At 36.2% G+C, this 26,049-nt stretch overlaps 1 non-coding gene and 1 pseudogene across 1 annotated transcript; both read right to left on the bottom strand.

Annotated features, from left to right (window-relative positions):
* Nucleotides 1–16,689: 16,689 nt before the first annotated feature.
* On the bottom strand, nucleotides 16,690–17,091 carry LOC145588909 (secreted RxLR effector protein 161 pseudogene; annotated as a pseudogene).
* Nucleotides 17,092–20,098: 3,007 nt separating this feature from the next.
* On the bottom strand, nucleotides 20,099–20,205 carry LOC145590324 (small nucleolar RNA R71). Its single transcript, XR_014101951.1, has one exon. It is a non-coding gene; the product is annotated as a small nucleolar RNA R71 (small nucleolar RNA).
* Between the last annotated feature and the right edge of the window lie 5,844 nt (nucleotides 20,206–26,049).

Below are 26,049 nucleotides of genomic sequence, written 5' to 3'. Positions count from 1 at the left end.
AAAAAAAAAATGAACAAAAAATTCAACCCAGAAATATAACCCACAAAATTTGACCAAAAAATCAAACAAAAAAAGAAATAAACCCACATAAATCGAAAATAAACAACAACAAACAAAAAATTGAACCCACAAAAAAATTATACAACATATATAAATTCGAACAAATTTAAACACACATAAATAAAATCGAACGAAATAAAACCCACATATATAAATTCGAAAAAAAGTAATACCCGCATAAATTCGACTAGAAAATTGAATAAAAAAGAATTACACCCACAAAAAACGAAATCAAACAAAAAGAAAACAAATTTTTAAGAAAAATCAACATACCTTTCCCAATATTTCTTCTTCTTTGGCTTTATATGGTCAAATTCGACCATGAAAACTCCAAATCTGGAATTTTTAAGGTCGAATTTGACCATGAATACCATAATTTGAACAAGAACAAAAGAATGAAGAATAAAAGGAGAAAAAAAGGAGGGAGAAGGAGAGGCAGTGAAGATGGTGGCGGAGAAAAGAGGGTTGGAGCAGTAAAGATGGAGGAGGAGGAGGAGGAGGAGAAAAGAGAAAGGAAAGAGGAGAAGAGAGAGAAGAGAGGAAAGGGAAGAACGAGAAAGAGAAAGGAAAGAGAGAGAAGGCCATGAGAAATAGAGAGCGGCGTGAGGTTTTAAGAGAAATTAGGGTTAGGGTGGGTAATCCTTTTATACCCAACTTTGTTTTTTCAAAAAAAAAAAGTCTTTTGCGACCGCCACTTAAACGGTCGCAATTTGCGACCGTTTATAGCAGTCGCAAAAGGTTTTAATTAATTTAGAATTTTTTTAAATTTTCAAATACTGTTGCGACAGTTTAAAAGGGCAAAAACAGTCGCAATTCTGCGACCACTTTTAAAAACGGTCGCAATATTGCGACTACGTTCAAGACAGTAGCAGATTTCATATTTTGCGACCGTTTTAATGACGGTCGTAGAAAAGCAGTCGCAATTTTACCGAATTTTAGTAGTGTTAGTGGGCTTTAAACACAAATGGAGCAGTGAAAGGATCCCCTAGTGTTGCTGGGGGTGGAGGAGTAATTAGAGATGTAGAAGGCACGTTCGTGAAAGGGTTTGCAGCTAGCTTTGGCATATGCCATGCATATTGAGCTGAGCTGAGCTTCTAACACTCGAGCAAGGATTGAAATTAGCGAAGCAGCTGGGAATCTAGTCGTTCTAATTGGCAATCAAGCTTGTGTAGAAGCCATCATCAGCACAAGTCAGCAACATGGAGATTGTAGCACATTATTAATAATTATCGTAGTCTTTGTAATTCGTTTGGTACTTCTTTTTCTATTTTTCATTGTTTTAGGGATGGGGATAGAGTGGCGGATAAGCTTGCAAATTTGGGAGTTATCCTCCAAGAAAAGGTGGTTTATTTCGATGATCTTCCAATTGATCGAACTGGGAGGATACTGTAGGTCTGTAGGGGTGGCTTTGCCACGTATGCTTGTCTTATTTTCTTTATTCGAGTCTTTTCCCTCATTTGCATAAAAAAAAATCAATAACTTTAATAATAAAACAAACACTGGGAGTGACATGTGGCACATCTTGGTGCTGTTTTTTCCCTTCAAAACCCCATTCTCTTTTTAACACATTTTTTTGATGCACAAAAGCAAATCAGATTATTATAGGAGCACTAATAAAGTTACAATGTATTCACTCACTCGTAACTTGTTAAGTACTAAAAAAAATGTACAAATGGGAGATTATGGCAGTTAATCACTCTCAAACTACACCAATTGCGTGGGCGAATATGGATCACCGACCCATTTGATTCATACAGAGTGCACATTAGAGATTTTAGTCTCTTACTCTGTTCTAGGGGTGAAAATAACGATTTAAAATCGAATCAAATAAGTAAGGAAATTTTCACAATTATCACCTTCTATTCTTTCCATTTTAGCAATTACCACCTTCTATTTATTTATTTTTTTTTTAAAATTACCACCTACTCTTTTATAAAACATCAAAAACATCCACCTAGTTCCCTCCCAACTACCTAATGACGTCATGTGGGCCCCACTTTTTAGCTTCCCTCCCTTTTCCAACTCTCATAAACTTGGGGCGGCCAGACCTTTAGGTCAATCTCCTGAGTCATGTCTATTGAGAAGGGCAAATTAACAAGTGACAGAATACCTGAAAGGTAAACTTTCTGAGTTGGGGTCAATCCTCTGCATGAGAATTATCAATGTTGGTAGATTTAATTGCTTGAGTGCTTTTAGCACTTTATGCTTTATGTTGATCTATGTTTTTCTTTTTCACCTTTACCTTACTTTGTAATGTTCTTTGGTTTTCCTTTCAAACTGAGTTAACTTGGATCTGTACAACCAAGTTGTAATTTGATTATTGCCTCTGTAGCTCTATATAGAGATGTCAAGGACTACATTACCTTCCTGGTACTATATCATGGATTTGATTGTATTGTCACGCAGTGTTGACCTAAGTAATTATTTTATTTAGCCATTAACAGTTTTTCCATCTTAGTTTCAAGTTTAGGCTTCATTGGTCTACACTTGACTTATTTTGCAGATCTCCAGTTCCTGTGTAACTGCTGCAGTTTTGCTTGCAAACATCTAAACAGATGCTCCTGATTTGGCTTTCAAATTGTCAAAAGGTGAATATTTCATTCTTACTGCCTATGTTTCATATTATTTGCAATAATTAGACATTTTTTACTTACACTTTATGTCAATCGTAGCAAATAATATATAACGGAGGTGGTATTATTATATCTTGTGTTGTCTACTTTTATTACTTTGTAATGCCCCCTTACGCCCCCCTCTCTCCCTCACTCTTTTTACAAGTTAAAGAAAAAAGCAATCAAATTTTCTAATCTGTGATTGTAACTAAATGGTTATGCTAAACTCCAGAGGACCAAACTCATGATTCAAAATTTCCTATTCTATTCTTGGTTCCGCTCAACAAAAATCATGTAGGGACGTTAAAGTGGCAGCTTTTACTTGAGAGTATATTCTTCAGACAATTTTACTATTGTTTAAGGCTCATTTGACATATTAAATGCTCTGGTACATGCAGATTTCCTGTTGTTGCTCAATTTATTCCCATTTACTTGAGAAGATTTTGAGGCAAGAAATGCATTATGGAGTGTTGTGGCCAAGACTTGTGGTTCTCGTTAAAAGCAGAAATGAGCCCTAAGGTTCGACTCTAGAACTGCGGCTGTATCCTTTATTTCATTGCATAGTATGGTGCTTTTTATTAGTTAAAGTAAAAATGTTAGCCGACTCCACTTTTGGGATTAAGGCTTTGATTGATTGGTTGAAAAACCCCTATACCAAATGTTAGTTGTCTTATAACTCCTATTTTCCTTAATTGAGAAGATTAAATGCACTATTTATCTGATGACTGTCTTGTTTCTTCTGCTTATATCTTTAGAAAGTCAACCTGCTTTATAATTTAGTCACCATAAAATAGTGAAGGATTAATTTTTAGGCTTTATTAACAAGAATAATCCAAACTATTGATGGTTTTTTTCATTTTAATTCCAACTAAATTTTAACCCAGAATAATTCTAACTACTTCGTATTAAGGTAGCCTTCTCAAAATAGTCTTATTTAACTATAACCTTTCTTACCGGTAATTTTTTGTTTATTGGGTCATTTACTCACTCTTCCTCCCATCTCTCTCCTTTCTCTGTCTCACTTGACTACAACCAGCCCATTACTTAAACTCTTTACACCACTAACTCATCCAGCCTAACCCAATTACACCACTTGATAACCCCCACCAGCCACCCAACCTAACCCCACTGCAGTAATGCACCACCGCACGTCCGCACCCCTCGTATCTAACCACCCCACACCTCTGGCCACCCACTTCTGCCATCGTGCCGACAACAACAACAACAACAACAAAAGAAGGGGCGTCCATGGTGGAGTAAAGGGCAGATGATTACCCATAATTATTTTTTTTCACAAAAAGAAGGGGTCGTTCATGGTGGAGGGAAAGGCAGGTGATGAAGGCTGGAATCTAACAAGGATAGAGGAGATGATGTGGAATTACGCTATTACGGAAAAGGATACGGTGGTGGTGCAGAGAGGTGATGGAAATGAGCAGCCAACGGCAGTGGAGGGAGTAGTCAGTTGGGGTGATGCCGTGATGGTGGGAATCGTGGGGTTGACGGGTCTGATTGATACTCCATTTTTTTTTTTTTTTTTTGACTATTTAAGAAATTTTAGCAAGGAGTTGACACATCATAAATGTGACAGGTTTTTTTGTTAACTATTCCTAATTAATATTACAAAAACTTTTACATGCCCCCGATTTACAATAATTTTATTGTACATCGAACATTTTGCGAAAAGTGACCCTTTTTTCTTATAAAAGTGGCCCTTTTTTTTTTTTACAAAAGTGACCCATATTTTTACAAAAGTGACCTTTTTTTTCAAAAAAGTGACCTTTTTTTTTTCACAAAAGTGATCCTTTTTTTCACAAAAGTAATTAAACTACATATGCAAATTGCAAAACAGAGTATTAAAATCTCACTAGTTTTTTTGGTTTTTTCAAAAGTAAACCATATTTTGTTACTTTCATTCGAAATTTTCTGCTACTACTTTGATCTGTTACTATTGCTACTATTGTTACTCACAAAACAGAGGATTTGGCTTCGTTACATTCGGAAGCAAAGAAGAGCTTGATGCCGCGATCGAAGGAATGAACGGCCAAACACAATTGTAAGGATTAAGGGCTCAAACTAATTGCAATCAACCCACAACAATGAAGAACAAGCAAGCACAACAACTAAGAACAACCATGAGACAATGTTACCATGGGAAAACCCGAGAACCGGGAGAAAAAACCCACCCTTGCACTATGGAGTAGTATTGATGATGATGAAATCAAGAATTACAAGCATGAATTGTATGGAATTAAAATGCTTCTCACAAACTCTTTTAAACCATCTCTTAAATTAGTGTTTAATGTTTTGTGAATAATGAAAATAAGAGATCTAAAAGTCTAGGTATTTGGAGATAATCAAAGGCTAATATTAATCAAGAGGGAGGAGAAAGTTAATCAAGGCCACACAAAGAAAACCAGGCCCGAAAAACAGAGCAACTCCGTGAAACCCAGTGGAGAGGGCGCTCCAAAGAACATGAGCGGCCGCTTAAGCAAAATGGAAGAAAAATAGCCAAAACGAGCCTCGAAAGGAGCGGGCGCTCCTCCAGATAGGAGCGGGCGCTCCTATAGAGAGGAGCGGCCACACCGTATTTCCCTGCTGGACGGCTTCTCGTAAAACAACCATATCTTCCTCGTTTCTTTGCCAAATTTAGCTTGTGACCAGTGGTTGGAAAGCTCTTGAGATAAGCTATCACCTTCAACTAGAATCATCTCAAAATCTTTTCCATATTGAGAGATATGCTCATTTGAAGTCAGCCCTTTTCTTAAAGTGGTCAAAATCTTCACTTCATTGATTTCACCTTATGCCTCCTTGATTTATCCATCTCCACACAAATCCTAACAATCTCCCACTTGGAGATAGTATTAATCAAACACCATAGACATCCATATATATATTTCTACCCCAAAAAAAACACACAACATTCATCAACAATGTTTCACCATAGCGCAATCCCCCCATCACCTAGTGATGGAGACCAATTGAGGTTCGACACAACCTCAATTTCTCACTGGTAACTACCTTTGTGACATGTCCGCCAGATTCTTAAAACCGGCAATCTTTCTCAAACACATTGTGCCATCCTTTAATAAACTTCTAGCGTAGTGATAACGCCGCTTGATGTGTTTAGTGCGATAGTGAAATATAGGATTCTTAGCCAATTGAACCGCACTTTGGCTATCACTATACAATGCACAAACATCTTGTTTCATGCCCATTTCTTCAAGAAAACCCTTCAACCATTCCATCTCTTTTCCCGCTTCCGACATAGCCACATACTCGGCCTCCGTCGTAGACATAGAGACACACTTTTGGAGCTTGTTCATCTAACTAATGGCCGTACCACCAATAGTATACACATACCCCGAAGTGCTTTGCTTGAATCATAACATCCTCCAAAATCGGCATCAACAAAACCTTCCAAAGCAACTCAATTTCTTCCAAAACAAAGAGCTATACTTGAAGTACCCAACAAATACCTCAATAGCCACTTCACGGCTTCCCAATGTCTCTCACCCAAATTTGACATGAACCTACTCACAACTCCCACTGCGTGAGAAATATCGGGCCTAGTGCAAATCATAGCATACATCATGATACCAACGGCCGAAGCATAAGGAACAATGGCCATTTTGTCCTTCTCTTCTCTTGTCTTTGGGCAATCCTCCTTGGTCAACTTGAACTCACTTGAAAGAGGTGAGCTTCGAGGCTTTGCATTAATCATGTTATATCTTTTAAGCACCTTCTTGACATACTCTTGAGATAACTTCAACACACCCGTTGAGCTATCCCAAGAAATTCTCATGCCAAGTATTTGCTTGGCCTCACCCAAGTCTTTCATCTCAAATCTTCTTGATAACTTCTTTTTCAAGTCATTGACAATTTGCATACTAGTTCCCGCAATCAACATATCATTAACATACAAAAGTAAATAGATATAGCCATTGTCATGCCTTTGAAAGTGGCAACAATGATCACCTTCCGCTCTCACGAGCCTCAAAAGGAGTGGGCGCTCCTCCAGATAGGAGCGGCCGCTCCGTATTTCCCTACTGGACATCTTCTCGTAAAACAGCCATATCTTCCTCGTTTCTTGGCCAAATTTAACTTATGCCAGTCGTCGGAAAGCTTTTGAGATACGCTATCACCTCCAACTGGAATCATCTCAAAATGTTTCCTAGATTCAGTGATATGCTCATTTCAACTCAGCCCTTTTCTTAAAGTGGTCAAAATCTTCACCTCATTGATTTCACCTTATGCCTCTTTGATTTATCCATCTCCACACAAATCCTAACATCAACGACCATGAGATCACTGTTAACGAGGCTCAAGCTCGCGGTGGTGGCTTCTGTAGTGAGTGAAAATAAGTGAGGAGAGAGAGAGGCTCAAGCTCACGGCAGTGGTTGCGACGGCGGTGGCTTCTGTAGTGGGTGAAAATAAGTGAGGAGAGAGAGGCTCAAGCTCGCGGCAGTGGTGGCGGCGGCGGTGGCTTCTGTAGTGGGTGAAAAATAAGTGAGGAGAGAGAGAAACTGAAAAAAGAAAGTAATGAAGAGGGCTCACGTGCTATTAATTTACAATAGCGTTATCGTACATCGGATTTTTTTGAACATTTGTATTTATATTATTATCTTTTATATTTATCTTTAGTTATTTATTCAATGTCTTAATTAGCTAGCTTTGTAGGTAGATTTTTTTTTTTTACCATTATATTTTGTATTTTTCTTGTGTTTATTAATTAATATAGATAAAGTATGTTGACCAACTTGTATTGCTATGCAGAAACATTTACAATAAGGGGCACCCCAGTTTCTCTTCTTGAGAAACAAAGTTAGTATCTCTAATGACATTTCTGAAATTCTTTTGCATTGGAAATTGATAAATAATAATATTTTAATGCATAAAATTACTGACTGTAATATTTACTGAAATAACTGATGTGTACCGTTAGTCACGGCGTTAAGTGTAGAATTCAACAACTATGAAAGTCGTTTTTCCAGATCTAAGTTCTCTGTTACAACGTAGTTATCTTCAGATCTAAATGACGATCCCCTACATACACAACTTCCTTGTCGGCGGTATATGTGCTCCAAAAACACCACGGCCAGCAGCCTAACAATATAACCACGCTATTCTTCTTCTTCCTCCTTTTTTCAAATCAAGCTCCATTAATGGAGCTCGAGCTTTCATTCTCACCCATTCCCCACCAACACCGCCATTTTCGGCGGCTTTACCGCCGAATTAAACGAAAACCCTAATATAAAGGGGAGAAAAAAAGGGCAAGATCAACCCTTAAGGGTAAGGGTGTCGTCTTCTTCCATTGAAGTAGCCTTTGAGCTTCTGAAACTCCATTGAAGATGCTCTTCAAATGGGCAGGAGTAAATTAAATGAGACTATGGGAGTACTAAAGTCCTAGAAGATTCGACACAGCTGTAACGTACTCCGTCAATGGGTCGTTAGTGTTTGTGAAGTTGAAATTAGATAGATATCTCAAAAAGACGCTTTTACCCTTAATTTTCTACGTGAAAGTACGAAATTAACCCCATGAGATATGTACTTTATTTCTCAAGAAGAGAAATAGGGAATTACCCTTTACAATATACTATAGTATATATACTCTGTAATATACTAGTGCAATAAGTGTTGTGTAAAGTGGGTATACGTTAATTTTATTATAAGACGGTCAATTTGATGGTAACTTTAACCCTTTAAAGTGTAATTTTTAATTTGCCGTTGGTTTGAATTTTATTTTAATGTGTAATTTCTTATAGATTCACGATTACATACTATATAGAAGGCTAATATAATTAGTCTAATACATTTATTAGAATAATAATAACTTTTGTAGTATAGACAGGGGCGAAGCCAGGAATTGAAATATGGGGGGGCCGAGATTTATTAAGTAACAAAATATTGTTATTCCCGATGGTATTTGCGATATTATAAATTAGATTTGACTATATTTTATAAAGCAACATAAAGTATTTCATCAAAATAATCAACATTATAACCTATGAAGTCTTGCCTTATTAGTTCAAGCGAAGGATTTGTGTACGATATAAGAGTATAGGCTTGATTTCCTCCTATGTCTTTCCCGTTTATATTTTGTATTGCTCTTGTGGTTCATTTGCACAAAAATCAATAAAATAATTTTTTTTTTTTTGGTGAGAAATCAATAAAATATATATAGGAATAAAGAATAATTTTAAAACAAAAAGTTATGCAATTTACAAATTTAGTAAATTAGAATATATAAAAAATAATAAAAGAAAGTTTGAAATCAAAACAATTGATAAACAAATAAAACGTAAGATTGAAGGGATAAAAGAAATATAGAGTAAAAATAATAGTACTAGTAATTTCAAGTGAGAAAAAAAAATCCCTTAAAAAAAAGTGAGAAAAAAAAATAAAAGATTGCCGTCAAAAAAAAAAAAAAAGTAAAAGAATAATTAAAAAAAAAAACATGAAAGTGACACCCACAAGAATCAAACACCAGACTAACATGTGATAAAATTTACATATTCCACTCTAACCACTAAGCTATACATTAGAAAGTTATATATAAGTCCATCTTCATTGTATATATCTATGGGGGCCAGTCTTCAAAATATAAAGGCCGCCAATTGGGTCACGGGGGGTCGGGCCTCCACCAGCCCGCCCATGGCTCCGCCCTTGAGTATAGAGGATAGCTTTAGATACTTTTAAAATAACTTTAATCCGTGTTAAAATAAATTAACGTACACCTGCCTTTTTGGAGAATTTGTGATACTAGTGAGAGTCCTAAACATAATAAAATTCCTATACACCTAAAACTCCTAAAATATAATTTAACCAAAAATATATCCACAATAAATCTTTCAGATATTTTGTTATTTACTGGTATATATTTTGGGGGTTTTTCTCCTTATATATAAACCAAAAACAATCAGTGGAGAAATTGATTTCTTTTTACCTGGTAAAATCTTTCAATCTTTAAATTCCGTCAAAAAAAAAGCAAAGGATCGGAGGTTGAATATTTGGCTTTTCAATGGCATTATCGGGACGTGATCGAATTAGTGAGTTGCCTGAACATACAAGGCAACATATACTCTCCTTCTTACCGTACAAAGACGCGGTCGCGACAAGCATCTTGTCAACTACTTGGAAGTTCGATTGGCTCTGTATAGACTCTTTAAAATTGGACACACACTTTTATAGAAGGTGGAGGCGTGATCGTAAGTCTGATCATTTCTCTAAAGCCTTAAAAGAGCTTCTTCTCGGCAGTTGCGAACCCTCACTGGCGAGCCTTCTTATTGGGGTTCACTTTCGAAACATGCCCACCACCGTTACAGGGATTTCCTTAAAAGAACTCCTCTAAGAACGGAGTATGTTAATAATCGTATTACTCAGCGAAAATTCAAAAAACTTCAGCTTGATCTGTGGTTTGATAGCCCTAATCACCTCGTTTCTTTGCTTAATGATATAATTGTCGAGGAGCTACATATATCGATATCATTTCGTTATGTGTTTTACCGTTATTTCGACGATTGAATTGATGGAATTTTTGTTAACAAGCCAATCATTAACAGAATTACATTTGGATTGGTGTACCCTCCCTTGTGCCTTTCTTGTGAATTAAAACTTTCAAATCTGAGAAAGCTCAGTCTTTTTTATGTCAATTTTTATCAGTACGTGTTTGATATAATGATCGCGAATTGTACTAATCTCGAGAGTCTAAGCATTGATATGTGCAAGTACCTCATGTATCTTCAACTTCTCGGGTTTTATAATCTGAAAACACTCAATCTTGTGCGTAACGAGCGTTTGGAAATAGTTGAGATGGATTGTCCCAATTTACAAAACTTTTAAGTATGTTTCAAAAGCGAATTTACTTCTCCTTAAAGGGTTTGCAAGTGTTTCTACTACCGTATAGCTTTTGTGTGACCAAGAAACGGTAGAACACGATAAATTTTTGGCAATTTTAGACAATATTGGTAATTCCAAACATTTATCCTTGGCAGTCAAAGATTTGAAGGTACGTTACTACAGATTTTCATCAACAATTTACATTCTTTGATTATATATTTTTTCTTTTTAATATTTTTTAAATTTTTTTTATAATGCTTAGGATGTGATTAAGATGCTTAAATTGAGACAACCAAATTTCTCACCACTCTATGAAGTCAAGCATTTGAAAATATCATGTTACTATTTTGGATCAAATCTACTTGGAGAAATAGTTGAAGCTTTAGTTTGGCTATGTCTGCGATTAAAGACGCTTCAATTTAATACTACTGGGGTATGTTTCTACTTCTTAATTAAGTATTTTCCATCTAGCAAGTTTACAAACAAATAATTTTTTCCGTCAAATACCACAAAATATTTACGAAAATGCTAAAGGTCAATATAACTAGGTGGTTCTAAATTAGAACTCATGCGTTTTTGTCAAAAAAAAAAATGCTTACAATAAATGTAATATGTATATACATGTTTTTTTTGTATATTTAAAGATTAAATAAATATTTTTAACAAATTACATAGAATAAAATATTTGATTTAGGTTTATACGAGTACACTTTTACATGGCACTAATGAATCAATGACATATAAGATTGTGACAATTATATTTGTATTTGTATTTGTTTTATGTTAATTGTATTAATTAATCCTAGCAGGTATATGGATATGACAAATGCAATGTGAATAACCCTCAATTTAAATTCAAGAAACCAACTAATGAGAAGTGTGGTTGCTATGCATCTCTTCCTATTGATTGTTGGAGACATTCGTTACGGATTTTATGATTGAAAAGAATCTATTTCGAAATGATAATTTTATAGAAGAGTTTTTCAATAGTGTGATTAATGGAGAAAATCATTGACAATGTTAATTTTTTTTTTTAATTTTTTAAGTTGAATATTATTGTTAAAGTAGATTATTTGATCAAAGTTTGTAGTATTAAATTAAAGATTAGACTCTGTCCACTTCACCTTAGTTGAAGCTTTAGTTTGGTTATATCTACGATTAAAGACGCTTCAATTTAATGCTTCTAGGGTATGTTTCTACTTCTTAATTAAGTATTTTCCATCTATCAAGTTTACACACAAATAATTTTTTTCGTTAAACACCACAAAATTTTTTTACAAAAATGCTAAAGGTCAGTACAAGTAGGTTGTTTTTTTCTAGTTATTTATCGGATAGTTTTAGAATAACTACAATAAAATTGTAGGCATTATAAGAAATTGATTGTTAACCATTAATATAAAAGATATATCATAATCATTCATTAATTTGACGGCTAAAAATATTATCAACTACTAAAAAACTGAAGAAAAATAAATTTTTTTACTAGTTGTTATTTATTTAAAATCAGCCATCAATTCATCTTTTTTTCGGAAATTTTAATACCTGTAAGAATTCATGTTCCTTAAATAATCACAAACCACCAAAATTTCTAAATTTTTTTCTATTAATGACTCCTATCTAGAATATCCATTAGCATAGAGATTTTTTCAATACTTGAACAATAATTTTCATATCTTGGTATTGATAATTTTAATATTATATTACTAAATACAAGAATTATGGATATACTTTTATTGTTGTTTTACAGAAAAAAAATTTTGTATTTTTTTTATCCACCGAAAAAAACGCCTCAACAAGCTCTTCATCAAAAAGTGGGCACTGATAGAAAACAATGCAATGATTCAGATTAAACCCCTCCTCAATTAGAATTGGGTTAATGAGGAAATCTATCAGCTCAAAGAAATTTAGACACAAGTGTCAAAGGTTACGATCCACATGATCACATACTCCAAAATTCCCCCAACCTGCCTCAAATACACAGGAACTTCATCGAAAGGCTTTGGATCGTTCTCACCAACATCCTCTATCGGATGGATTTCAGCCATATTAGCTATATTTGACAAATCAATAATTACACATAATCAATATTTAAACACATACAGTCAATTTCAAGATCTAATTCAATTTGATCTAATTTCAAAAATTCTTACAGAATAAATGGAAATGAAAGTTTACGGAGTACATCTATTTCAATTTGATCTAACTCAGCAATAAACACAGTCAATTAGGTTTGAATACTAGTAAATAACCTAATTTGATTGAAAATTGACTAATACACGAATAAGATTTAAAATGAACTTGATGATTGAGAACATAAAGTTACAATGACTTCAATAATATGCAAGGAATAAAATTAGAACTCGTGCGTTTTTTGCTTACAATAAATGTAATATGTATATTGTTAGTATATTTAGTAACGAGTAACAAATTTAAAAAACTTCCTATTATATATATACAATGTTTTTTTTTAGCCAAATAATGGTATATTTAAAGCTTAAATTAAAAAAAATACAGAATTTTAAAATAAATTTAACAAATTATATAGAATAAAATATTTGACTTATGTTTTTTACTATTTAGTTATGATATACAACATAAAATGAAAAATGATATTTACCATAATTATAATACGAGTAAACTTTTACGTACACTACACTTTTACGTTGCATAATATTTATAGTTACCAATTATTTTGAAAGAAGGTACCAATTATAGGCCTAAATTATCGTATCATAATAAAAAAAGAAAAAAAAATTAGGCCAAAATTATCGTATCTTAGGGAAAAAAATTAGGCCAAAATATAGAATACTTTAAACTTAATTATTTTAACAAACTTTTTTTTTAAGAAAATTATTTAATAAACTTGAATATTGAATATATAGGAAAATATTCCCCCTTTTTTTTCTTTGTTTTAAAAAAAGTCTTCTCTTAAGAAGTAAGACTATAACAAACTTCAATGTGTTATACTTTTTTTTTTTTTTTAAGAATGAATATATTATATTTTTTTAATGAAATAGCTAGGGAGTGGATGAATATGCTATACTTTATACACTTATATTGTTAGATAAGCTGACACAAACTATGACATAGAATAACACAAGGCCAAAAAAAAATAAAAATATAGAAAAATTAATGTGAATGAAAATATGGATAAATAGCGCGTCTTGTGTGACCACTGACCAGCAACATAATAAGAATTTGTGATAAACATAACATACAACTAGTTATTTGTCCGAACAATGCTTGGATATTCAATAAAAAAAAAATATAAATTACTCTAAGTGGTATTTGTATATAAGTTTGGTATATATTTAGTCATTTAGATATCTATTTACTTTATCAAATTATTATAGATGAGACATGTTAATATAGGATATCTCCATATATTTTTGTAGTTTGCTATCAATTCATGAATATAAAATTGAGTTGGAATCCCTTTTTTTAAGTAGGAAATGAACGATTCAATTTTATAAATTAACGAATGAAAATTAAGGGAAAATAAAAGATTTTCTAATCTTAATATATAAATAAAGTTTATTAGTTTGATAATTTTCTATTTGGAACAATAAATTTCAGTTGAACTAATTTGGAAATTTGAAGGGTAGAAAATCACTAAATTACTATGATTTCCCGTTGTTTGGGTTGTAGATTTTTTTATTTTTTTGAGATAAATTATCTTAATATTAAAAAAGAAAAAAAAGTTTTTGGCGAAAACTTTTTTAATGTGGACGTGACACTTACACTTTTGGGATAACTCTAGTGATTACTTTAGTATATATTACTGGTTTTATCCCCGTGCAAATGCATGGATTTATAATAATAAGACTTAAAAATAATAAAAGTCAATTAAAATGGAGTTAGTTTAAATGAAATGGCTTATATATAACATTTTTTTTTATTTTTGAATTTGAATTCATATCATGTCTATCATTAAAATTCTCTTGTTAGATGCATTATTTAAAATATTTTATAAATTATTGTAAGGGCCTATTCACTTCAGCTTAATTTCAGTTCTATTCAGTTCAGCTCCTAATTTCCTTCTCTCATAAAATATTCATTTCAGCTCAGATCAGTTTAGTTCAGTTCAGCTCCAATCAGTTTAGTTCAGTTCAGTAAATGTGAACATACCCTAAGTTTTTATTCATTAAATTTTTTATCATGTTATTTTTTAAGGGAAAAAATGAAATTAAAAAAAAAAAGCTAAAAATTATTTAGGCGGGAAAATTTTTGTTGTGAATGTGACATGTGTACTTAAGGGATAACTCTGGTGATTAGTATATAGTATAGATAGATGTCTTAAAAAAAAATATAACATAAGACTTTTTTTTTTTTAATATTTTAAAGGCAAGCAAAAGTTGTGACTCATTGGCAATATTATTAATTATAAGATGAAATTTTTGAGTTCCCTCTAGGTTTTCTCCTTGAGAAGGTATTTTGGTTCCCTATCAGGTTTCTCCCTTGGGGGGATTTTTCTAGCATCCATTGCTAGATTTTTTTTGCTTTATTTTTTTAAGGTTTTCCTTCACTCTTTTCCTTTTTTCTTTCGGAAATCTAGTCTCAATGGTAAATTTTTGTAGGGGCTTTCACTAGTGTTTTTATCGGTGGTAAGCTCCAAAAAACTTTTTAATTGCTTTTAATAATTGGATCCCATCTCTATGATGGTGTTTTATCTTGTTAGGTTTAATTTCTTTGTTTGTTCATCTGTGAAAGATTGAAGATTTAGGGTTTTACAATCTTGAGAACCTAAGTATCTAGAAGACCATATGAGTTTTTTCACCCAAACAACTATTCATCCGTGGATCTCAAGCCGAATTAGTACTAATTCACAAATTGTAATGCTTTGGATGAAGATTTTTATTAATGCGATCATTAATCGAATCTTCAATGTAACTAGATTTAAGATAATTTGCACTTGTATTTGTTAGGATTAATTCCTACAATATACTTAATCTTCATATCAAATTAATCGGTAAAACATAATTGCGGAAGCGTACTTGATTCCATGTCAATTGATCAAACCCCTTCTTGATTATGCGTCTTCTAGTTATACACACTCTAGGGTTTCTCTCTATTGATGGGATATAACTGAGAGTCTATTGTATGTACTACTAGGGACCATAACCCTAGATATCTATTTATATATAGACCCCCTTCCCTAATCCGCCCATCATGCATTAGAAAAGGCCCAACGATCTCTACACATAAACTAAACCCATACTCTATAAAAGACGTAACAAGCCCAATAATAATAATTACTTTAATGGATCACTTGAATTATTGGGCTAAACTACATGACAGCGTATATAGACAATCATCACTGTATAGTCCGCATACATTATTATTTTATTTAGATCCATAAATTTCTTACAATCTCCCACTTGGACCAAATACAATTACATGTTTGTGATTCTTGATGATAGCATTATACTTTATAACTTTATGAGCTTAGAATACTATCATTTTCAAACGTCTTTAAACAATTCGGTCCATCAATTATATTAACACAGAGTCAAAGCAATCTAAGTTATAATTAACATAACTAGACCCATCAATGGCCACATTGTTAACACAATCAACGACATGAATCAAGTATAGGTGTGTAGCATGGAAATAACAAAATGTGATCCAAAATGTCTATTTCCAACTGGTCCACTTTAAACTTTAGCAAGATCATGATATGATCTAATAGAAGAGTAAGCCAAACAGAATACTTTATTTCTGCAGAAATACTTAAAACCTCAATATTCAAAACGTGTTTATGTCATACAAGCAATAAGATAACAAACTCCCACTGAAACTATATATCCTTAGGTGGCATGACACCCATATGAGCAGTGTGCTCATGAAATACTTTGGGTGGTAAACCCTTAGTAAGCGGATCCGCAATCATGGAGTTTGTGCTAATATGCTCTAAGGACAATTGTTTACTCTCCACTCTTTCCTTCACAGCTCTAAACTTGACATCAATATGCTTTGATTTTGACAAGCTTTTGTTATTGTTGGCATACAATACTGCTGACCTGTTGTCACATAGCAATTTGAGTGGTCTATCAATATCATTCACTATGCGTAGACCTATGACAAAATTCCTTAACCATAATGCATGGTTAGATGCCTCATAACAAGCTTTGAATTCTGCTTCCATGGTGGAAGTAGCTGTAAGAGTCTGTTTGACACTTTTCTAAGAGACAGCTCCTCTAGCTACGACAAAGATGTAGCCAGATGTGGATTTCAGGCTATCTTGACATCTAGCAAAGTCAGAATCAGTGTATCCAACGATCTCAAGTTGATATAACCTTCTGTAAGTGAACATGTAATCCTTTGTTCTCTGCAAATACCGCATAACCCTCTTTACTGCTTTCCAATGATCAAGTCCTGGATTGCTTAGGTATCTGCCCAACATTCCAACAATGTATGCAATATCTGGACGGGTACAAACTTGAGCATACATAAGGCTCCCTACAGCTGATGCATAAGTGATCTTCTTCATTTCTTTATTCTCAAAGTCATTCTTTGGGCATTGAGTGAGACTGAACTTGTCTCCCTTGGCCACAGGAGTATCACCTAGTTTACAGTTTTGCATGCCAAACCTTTTCAAAACTTTCTCGATATAGCCCTTTTATGACAGTCCAAGAGTGCCTAGATGACGATCTCGATGGATTTGTATCCCTAACACAAAAGAGGCGTCCCCAAAATCTTTCATCTCAAAGTGGTTTGATAGAAATCTCTTGGTTTCGTGCAAATAGCCTATATCGTTGGTGGCAAGTAATATGTCATCAACATATAAAACCAGGAAAACATGCTTACTCCCACTAAACTTATGGTACACACAATCATCAACTGCATTTGTCTCAAAACCATGAGACATAACAACTTGATAAAACTTAAAGTACCATTGACGAGAAGCTTGTTTGAGTCCATAGATGGATTGCTTTAATTTGCAAACCATTTTCTTTGAATCTCCCGAAACAAAGTTTTCTGGTTGCTGCATATAGATGGTTTCCTCAATGTCACCATTGAGAAATGATGTCTTAACATTCATCTGATGTAACTCAAGATCATAATATGCTACAAGTGCCATCATAGTCCTAAAGGAGTCTTTAGAAGAAACTGGTGAATAAGTCTCCTTATAATCAATGCCTTCCTTTTGAGTATAGCCCTTAGCGACAAGAAGAGCCTTACGCCTTATCACATTGCCATTTGAATCCCTTTTGGTCTTAAAAATCCATTTACAACTGATAAGTGTTTTATTTGTCCACTTATCATGGCTTTTTAAAACACAATTTTGTACTCTTTCCCCTACTTCAATCCCTTTTTCTAACTCTTTTTGTGCATACTTGCATCTTTTGGGTTTCCCGTTTCTTTTTATGTGTGTGCTCGTGTTTGTAGGTTCAATGAGATTATGGTTAAGTAGCGTGAGCATGAAGACTTTCTCGAGGGAGCAATATCAGGCAGGAGCGGGCGTGCACCCTTAGAGGAGCGGCCGCTCCTCATCCCAGCACCACATTCTGCCTCCCCCTGCACATATAGGAGCGGGCGTGCAGCCTCCAAGGAGCGGGCGCTCCTCCCCGATCCTCTACAAACTGCCTCAAACTGGTGCAAGAGGAGAGGGCGTGCAGAGAGCCCAGGAGCGGGCGCTCCACACCCAGGAGCGGGCGCTCCTACTTACTGGAGCGGGCGCTCCTCCTGTTCTGAAGACTAATTTTGACGGATTTTACGATGTAATTTCTGGGCATATAAATAGGACGACTTAGCTTCAGTTTTGGATCTTCTTTTTCCCTCTTAGTTTTCCTAGGCCCTTAGTTCTTCTCAACCCTCATTAATTAGCTTAGATCTTCTCAAACTCAATCATTGTAGTAGAATTATTGGAAGTTTGTTCCATCAATTTCAACAATTTTCCCAACTTTGAAGTTTATTAAGTAATCTCTTTCCTCTATCTCTTGCTCTTAATTTTTAATTTTAATTGCTTTGAGTTGATAATTTCTCCCTTAATCTTGTTTATTTGTTCTTGCATGTTTAATCCATCCTTGTTTCATCTCTTTCCTAGCTTATTTGAATTCATGAAAACCCTAGATTTAATTGTTAGAGTAATTTCCACCATGTTTAGTGAGTAGTCTTTTAGTTAGGGGTTGGGTAAAGACCCAACCAAGCTATGGTTAATTGACTTGGAATTATTCATGTGCTACCTTGGATTGATAGTTGTTTATGCTTGAATTGATAATTGCATGTGTATTTTGTTGGCCACATTATGCCCATGTGTTCATCCCTTTTCTCACATCGAAAGATGGGGCTTCGGAGTGAGTCTTTTCTTGTGTAATTAGATTATGCTACTTTCATGATTTTGGATGTTTGGTTTCATTGACTAGGTTGCTTTAGTATGGTAATTAGGTGAGAAATCCCAATTATCCGAGCTTCATGCTAGTTCGGAGCGATCGAGAGACAAACTCGAGCTAGAAACCCACTTCCTATCCTTGAGACTTAATCCTTATCGTGTTAGTGCTTAATCTAGGGAGTACTTATGTTGTGACTTTGAAAGAAGGCAATGTTAAGTTCCTTTTCTATCCTCTATGTGTATTCATGATTTGTCCCTGTTATTGATTCCTTGGCTTTGGTTGGTGTTGAATCCCGTTTCCCCTAGCGTTCTTTTATATAGTAGCTTACCATTCAAAACCCAATTTGTGACCGAACTAGATTGCAACCGTTTCATACTCTCGGTGTACTTACCCATTCCCTGTGGATACGATCCTCTACTTACCCTAGACTTGTTTTAGGTTGGTTTAGGTAGAAATATTGTTGGTTAGAGGGTGATCGTCCAACGACCGAATATCCCTTTACCAAAATGGCGCCGTTGCCGGGGATTGGCGTTAAGCATTGAGTTACTTATAAGATATGTGAGACTAGTTCATTTGTATAGTTTTATTTTTCTCTGTTTTCTTTGACTAACCTACTAATCTCCCTTCTAGTCTTCTTTGTTTATGCCCAAACGCAGCAATAGGACACTTCCTCTTGTGCCGTTGAATCTCGAGCTTGAAAAGGTAGTAAGGGCAAATCGAAGAGAAAAGAGGGCGAAGGCTAGTGGTGCCACATCAAGTGAGCCACAAGTGGTAGTTGAGTCCGATCAATCTAGTTCTAGTGAGACTAGTGGAGAAACCATTCCACTAGAGTCACCAAGGACAGATTCTCCAACTTCTCCACCTCTTCACCAATTTGAGATGGCTCTTCCAAATAAGACTTTGAGAGAATTTGGTGTTCCTCCTCCGTATCGAGAAGCAAGTGGGATTGTTACTCCCACTACCGAAGCAAATAATTTCGAGATAAGGCCTGCCCTTATCACTTTGATTGAGGGTCATCAATTCTCCAGGGCAAAGCATGAGGACCCCATTGCGCATCTAAAGCAATTCACACGGTATTGTAGCACCGTGAAGGCAAATGGGGTGACTCCGGAGTACATTCTTCTAAGCATGTTCAAATTTTCTCTTTCGGGGAGTGCAAGTGATTGGCTCGATAGGTTGACTCCGAATTCATTGACAACTTGGAATGAGGTAACTTCAGCATTCCTTGGGAGGTTCATTCCTCTTGGGAAAACGGCGGAGTTGAGGTCCAAGATTTCAAACTTCCAACAAGAGCCCGATGAGTCTCTCTACGATGCTTGGGAGAGATTCAAAAGCTATCAACAACAATGTCCCCACCATGGGATGGAAGATTGGCTCTTGCTTCATGGATTCTATAGGGGTCTCTTGAGATCGGACCGCATACTCTTAGATGGAGCTTCGGGTGGGCCACTCATGAACAAACCACCCGCGGAGGCATTAAAGATCATAGAGGATGTAGTCCAAAACTACACCGATTGGAGCCCCGATGAAAGAAGCACCTCTAGGAGAGGGGGAAAGTATGAGGTAAATGCTATTAACATGCTTAGTTCAAAATTGGATGCCTTGTCTTCTAAATTTGACCAAATGCAATCTTCTCCCCCTCCTATCTCCCCCCTCCCTAATTCACGTGCATCTAATTCTTCGAATGATAATGTGTCTATGCAATTGATGTCTTGTGATGTATGTGGTGGTGAAGAACATGCGTCTTCCGATTGTTATTTGTTGAATGAGCAATGTTCCCCTTCCCCTTCCATGGAACAAGTCAATAACGTGAATGCTAATCCTAGGTTTGACCCCTATTCTAACACCTACAACGAGGGATGGAAACATCACCCTAATTTCGGTTGGAGAAGTGGCCAGAACCAAGGGCAAGGTAGTGGTCAAGGTCAAGCTAGTGGTAGTGGTAATTATGTGTCTAATAATCAACGGAATTATAGAAATGACAATAAATACCAACAAAAAGGCCAATACTCTTCCACTCACAACCCACCCGGTTTTAATGGAGGAGTAAGACCAACCATAGCTCCTGTCCCTCGACCACCACTTCAAATTCAAGCTCCTCCTCCTCCTAAGTCTAATCTAGAAAGCATGTTGGAACAATTCATGAACTCCCAAACTAAAAAGACAAATGACTTAGAGGAAAGCTTAAAGCAAATGCAAACCCACAATAAAATGTTGGAAAATCAAATGGCCCAAATAGCTAGTGCCCTTAAAGGCAAGTCTAGTACCTCATTGCCTAGCCAAGGTCTAGATCCTAGAGAGCAAGCCAATGCCATTGTAACTAGAAGTGGAAAAAGCTTGGGGGAAGTTCAAGGGAAGGGAATGCAACATGACTTAGAAGGTGAGAAGTCAAATGAAAGAGTGATTGAAATGAGTGATTCCCATGGAGAGTTGAGAGTAGAAGAAGAAGAAGAGAAAAACAAAAAGAAAGAAATTGAAAAGGAAAAAAAAGAGAGTGAAATCCCGCTACATGTGGCAAAGCTTCCTTTTCCGGGAAGGTTTGCCGGGTCTAGACTTGATGAACAATTTGCTAAGTTTTTGGAAGTTTTGAGGAAGCTTTATGTTAACATTCCATTCACCGATGCTATTAAACAAATGCCAACTTATGCTAAATTTCTTAAAGACATTTTGAGTAATAAAAGAGAAGTTGACTTTGTGGAAACGATTAATATGCCGGAAAATTGTAGTGCAATTATTCAAAATAAGTTGCCCACTAAGCTTAAAGATCCCGGTAGTTTTTCTATTCCATGTGCTATTGGTGAAATGGTAATTGATCGTGCTTTATGTGATCTTGGCGCTAGCATAAGCTTGATGCCCCTTTCTATGTGCAAAAGACTTGGCCTAGGAGAGTTAAAGCCCACCAACATTTCCCTTCAATTAGCCGATCGCTCGGTTAAGATGCCTTTGGGAAAACTAGAGGATGTCCCCCTTAGGGTGGGCAAACTTTACATTCCGGTGGATTTTATTGTGCTTGACATGGATGAGGACTTGAATGTCCCCATAATTCTAGGTAGGCCTTTCTTAGCCACGGCGGGGGCTATTATTGATGTGAAACATGGTAAATTGTCCTTGCTTGTTGGAAAAGAGAAAGTGGAATTCAAATTGAACCAAGTTATGAAATGTCCTTCCAACATGGATGATTGTATGAGTATTGATATTGTTGAGAATGTTATTAATGAATCCATACAATTGCATTTGCATAACACTAATGATTCTCTTGAGTATGAACTTGAAAGCAAAGATAGGTTTTGCAATGAAAACATGGAGATGGAGCCAATTGAGGAGATTCTTGACTCCACCCCCATGGACAAGGAAGAAGCAAACCTAGTAATTGGAAAAGAAGAAGTGAAGAAGCAACTCATGAACGACAATGGTAAGGAATGCCCAAGTGTAGAGCTAAAACCTCTACCATCCAACTTGAGGTATGAGTTTCTTGGTCCATCTTCTACTTTTCCGGTTATTGTTAATGCTTCATTGGATGAGGTTCAAACCTCGAAATTATTGAATGTATTGAGAATGCATCGCAAAGCTTTGGGATATAAAATGGATGATTTGAAAGGTATAAGCCCAACGCTTTGTATGCATCGAATTTCATTGGAGGATGATGCTAAACCATCAATTGAAAGACAAAGAAAGCTTAATCCTCCAATGCTTGAAGTGGTCAAGAAGGAAGTTCTTAAACTACTTGCCGCCGGTATCATCTATCCTATTTCTAATAGTAGATGGGTGGCACCGGTGCAAGTAGTCCCTAAAAAGGGGGGGATGACGGTTATTAAAAATGAAAAAAGTGAACTCATCCCTACTAGAACTATTACCGGTTGGAGGATGTGTATAGACTATCGTAGGCTAAACACATCCACCAAGAAAGACCACTTCCCATTGCCTTTTATTGATCAAATGTTGGAAAGGCTAGCATCTCACAAGTATTTTTGTTATCTTGATGGTTATTCCGGGTTCTTTCAAATCCCAATTCACCCGGATGACCAAGAGAAAACAACATTCACTTGTCCATATGGCACCTATGCTTACCGTAGGATGCCATTTGGCTTATGCAATGCCCCCGCTACCTTCCAAAGATGTATGATGGCAATTTTTGCGGATATGATTGAAAAAGAAATGGAAGTTTTTATGGATGACTTCTCGGTTGGGGGAAGTTCTTTTGATGATTGTTTAATTAATCTCACGCGATGTTTGAAAAAGTGTGAAGAGGTCAACCTTGTCCTTAATTGGGAGAAATGTCATTTTATGGTTCAAGAAGGCATTGTTCTTGGCCATAAGATCTCCCATGAGGGGATTGAGGTTGATAGGGCTAAGGTGGATGTAATAGAGAAGCTCCCACCCCCTACTAATGTGAAAAGGGTGAGATCTTTCTTGGGACATGCCGGTTTCTATCGGCGTTTCATCAAGGACTTCTCTAAAATAGCCAAACCTCTTACTACACTTCTTCAAAAGGAGTGTGATTTTGTATTTGATGGTGCTTGTCTAGATGCGTTTTGTAGGTTGAAGGAAGCATTGATCTCGGCACCAATAGTGCAAGCTCCGGATTGGAGCCTCCCCTTTGAACTAATGTGTGATGCAAGTGACACGGCGGTTGGTGCCGTGTTGGGGCAAAAGAAAGAAAAGAGGGTGCACGTGATCCACTATGCAAGCAAGACACTGAATGATGCACAAAAGAACTACACCACGACCGAGAAGGAGCTTCTTGCGGTAATCTACGCCTTTGACAAGTTCCGTTCTTACCTTTTGGGTTCAAAAACCATTGTCTACACCGACCATTCGGCAATCAAATATCTCATGTCCAAGAAGCATTCAAATCCTAGGTTGATGAGATGGGTGCTTGCTCTACAAGATTTTGATATAGAGGTTAAAGACAAAAAGGGTACGGAAAATTCGGTAGCGGATCATTTGTCAAGGTTGGAAATCCGAGATGAAGATGTTGATCAACTTCCAATCAATGATGAGCTCAAAGATGATGTTTTGTATGCTATCCAAGCAAAGTCATTGCCTTGGTATGCCGATATAGTGAACTACTTGTCTTGTGAGGCAATTCCACCGGAGTTCACCCCTCAACAAAGAAGAAAATTGAAGCACGAGTCGAAAAGGTACATATGGGATGATCCTATTTTGTACAAGATAGGGGTGGATGATCTTTTGAGAAGATGTGTTCCCGACGATGAAATTCAAAGTGTGCTTCATATGTGCCACTCATCACAATGTGGTGGTCATATGGGAGCAAACAAAACAGCGGCAAAAGTGTTGCAATGTTTGTTATTTTGGCCTACTCTCTTCAAGGATGCATGGGTCTTTGTGAAGACTTGTGACAAATGCCAAAGAACCGGGAACATATCAAAAAGAAATGAGATGCCTCAAAATCCGATCTTGGAATTAGAGGTATTTGATGTTTGGGGGATCGACTTCATGGGTCCCTTTCCTTCATCTTACGGTAATCTCTACATTCTAGTAGCGGTGGACTATGTGTCCAAATGGGTGGAAGCTCTTGCATCACCAAAGAACGACTCCAAGGTGGTGATGAAGATGTTTAGAAAGATCATATTCCCAAGATTTGGCGTTCCACGAGCTGTGATAAGTGATGGAGGGTCTCATTTTGCTCATCGAACATTCAAAGCTTTATTGGCTAAGTACGGAGTACACCATAAGGTGGGTTTGTCCTATCATCCTCAGACAAGCGGCCAAACGGAGGTTTCAAATAGAGAAATCAAGCTCATTTTGGAGAAGACCGTGGCTAGAAGTAAGAAGGATTGGGCGGCAAAACTTGATGATGCCTTATGGGCATACCGTACGGCTTTTAAGACACCCATAGGGACCACTCCTTACAAGTTGGTCTATGGGAAGTCTTGCCATTTGCCCGTGGAATTGGAGCACAAGGCTCAATGGGCAATTAAAGCCTTGAATTTTGACCTCAAAAGTGCCGGAGAGAAAAGAATGCTAGACTTGCATGAATTAGAGGAATTAAGAATGAATGCATACGATAATGCAAGCTCTTACAAGGCGAAGTCTAAGGAGTTTCATGACAAGTACATTATCAAGAGGGATTTCAAGGAAGGTGATAAGGTCCTTCTCTACAACTCAAGGTTAAAGCTTTTTCCCGGAAAGCTTAAATCAAGGTGGAGTGGTCCTTTTCAAGTTGTAAAGGTATTTCCCTATGGCTCAGTTGAAGTTTGGAGTGAGAGCACCGGAGCATTCAAAGTGAATGGTCAACGCCTCAAGATTTATTATGAGGGTGACAAGAAAGGTGTGGTTCACTCCATCAAGGTCAAGGAATTCAATGTCTCCAGTTAATGTGAACGGAAGGGCGTCAAGCTAGTGACGTTAAAGAAGCGCTCCCGGGAGGCAACCCGTGTATTTTTGCTTTTACTAAAAAACTAAAAAAAAAAAAAAAAAAAAAAAAAAACGAGAGAGAGAGATGAAAGAGCTTAAACTAACACTTAACATTTTGAATGTTTTGTTTAGTGTTTTGTTTTGCTGTAGGTAATTTGCTCGGAGAAAAGAAATGTAAATTTGGGAGCTCCAGAAAATTTAGGAGCGGGCGCTCCTGAAGGAGTGCACGCCCGCTCCTGTATACTCAAATTTGGGCAGGAACTCTTGAAATTCTAGGAGCGGGCGCTCCTGAAGGAGTGCACGCCCGCTCCTCTATATCAAAGATGTGGTAGGAACTTCAGAAAATGTAGGAGCGGGCGCTCCTAGCACCTGCACGCCCGCTCCTATACTAAGCTCTCGAAAAAAAAAAAAAAAAAAAAAAAAATTGAGTTTTGAAAAAAAAATTGGCAGAATCGATACCAAGAAGTAGGAGCGGGCGCTCCTAATCCCTGCACGCCCGCTCCTACTATCGAAAAAGAGGCAGTAACTACCTCTTACAGAAGGAGCGGGCGCTCCTCCACCCCAGCACGCCCGCTCCTCCCTTGCCGTGTAAAAAAAAAAAAAGGGGGATTTCCCCTTATCCCTTTTTACCCACTTTCATCTCCCACCTCTCATTCACCACATTCATATTCTCTCTCCTCTTTACCCACCTCTTTCTCACTCTAAAATCCCCATCTTCTCTACCTTCTCTCATCAAAATCATCATCAATCCTTCATTTTTTTCACTCAAAATTTACAAATTCTTACTCTCCTTCCAATTCTCTTTCTAAAAATCACAAAAATTCACAAAT

The sequence above is a fragment of the Chenopodium album genome, chromosome 17, assembly GCF_948465745.1.
Source record: "Chenopodium album chromosome 17, dcCheAlbu1.1, whole genome shotgun sequence".
Taxonomy (NCBI): domain Eukaryota; kingdom Viridiplantae; phylum Streptophyta; class Magnoliopsida; order Caryophyllales; family Amaranthaceae; genus Chenopodium; species Chenopodium album.
Note: the sequence above shows the minus strand (reverse complement) of the source record. Positions and strands in the feature narration are given on the sequence as shown.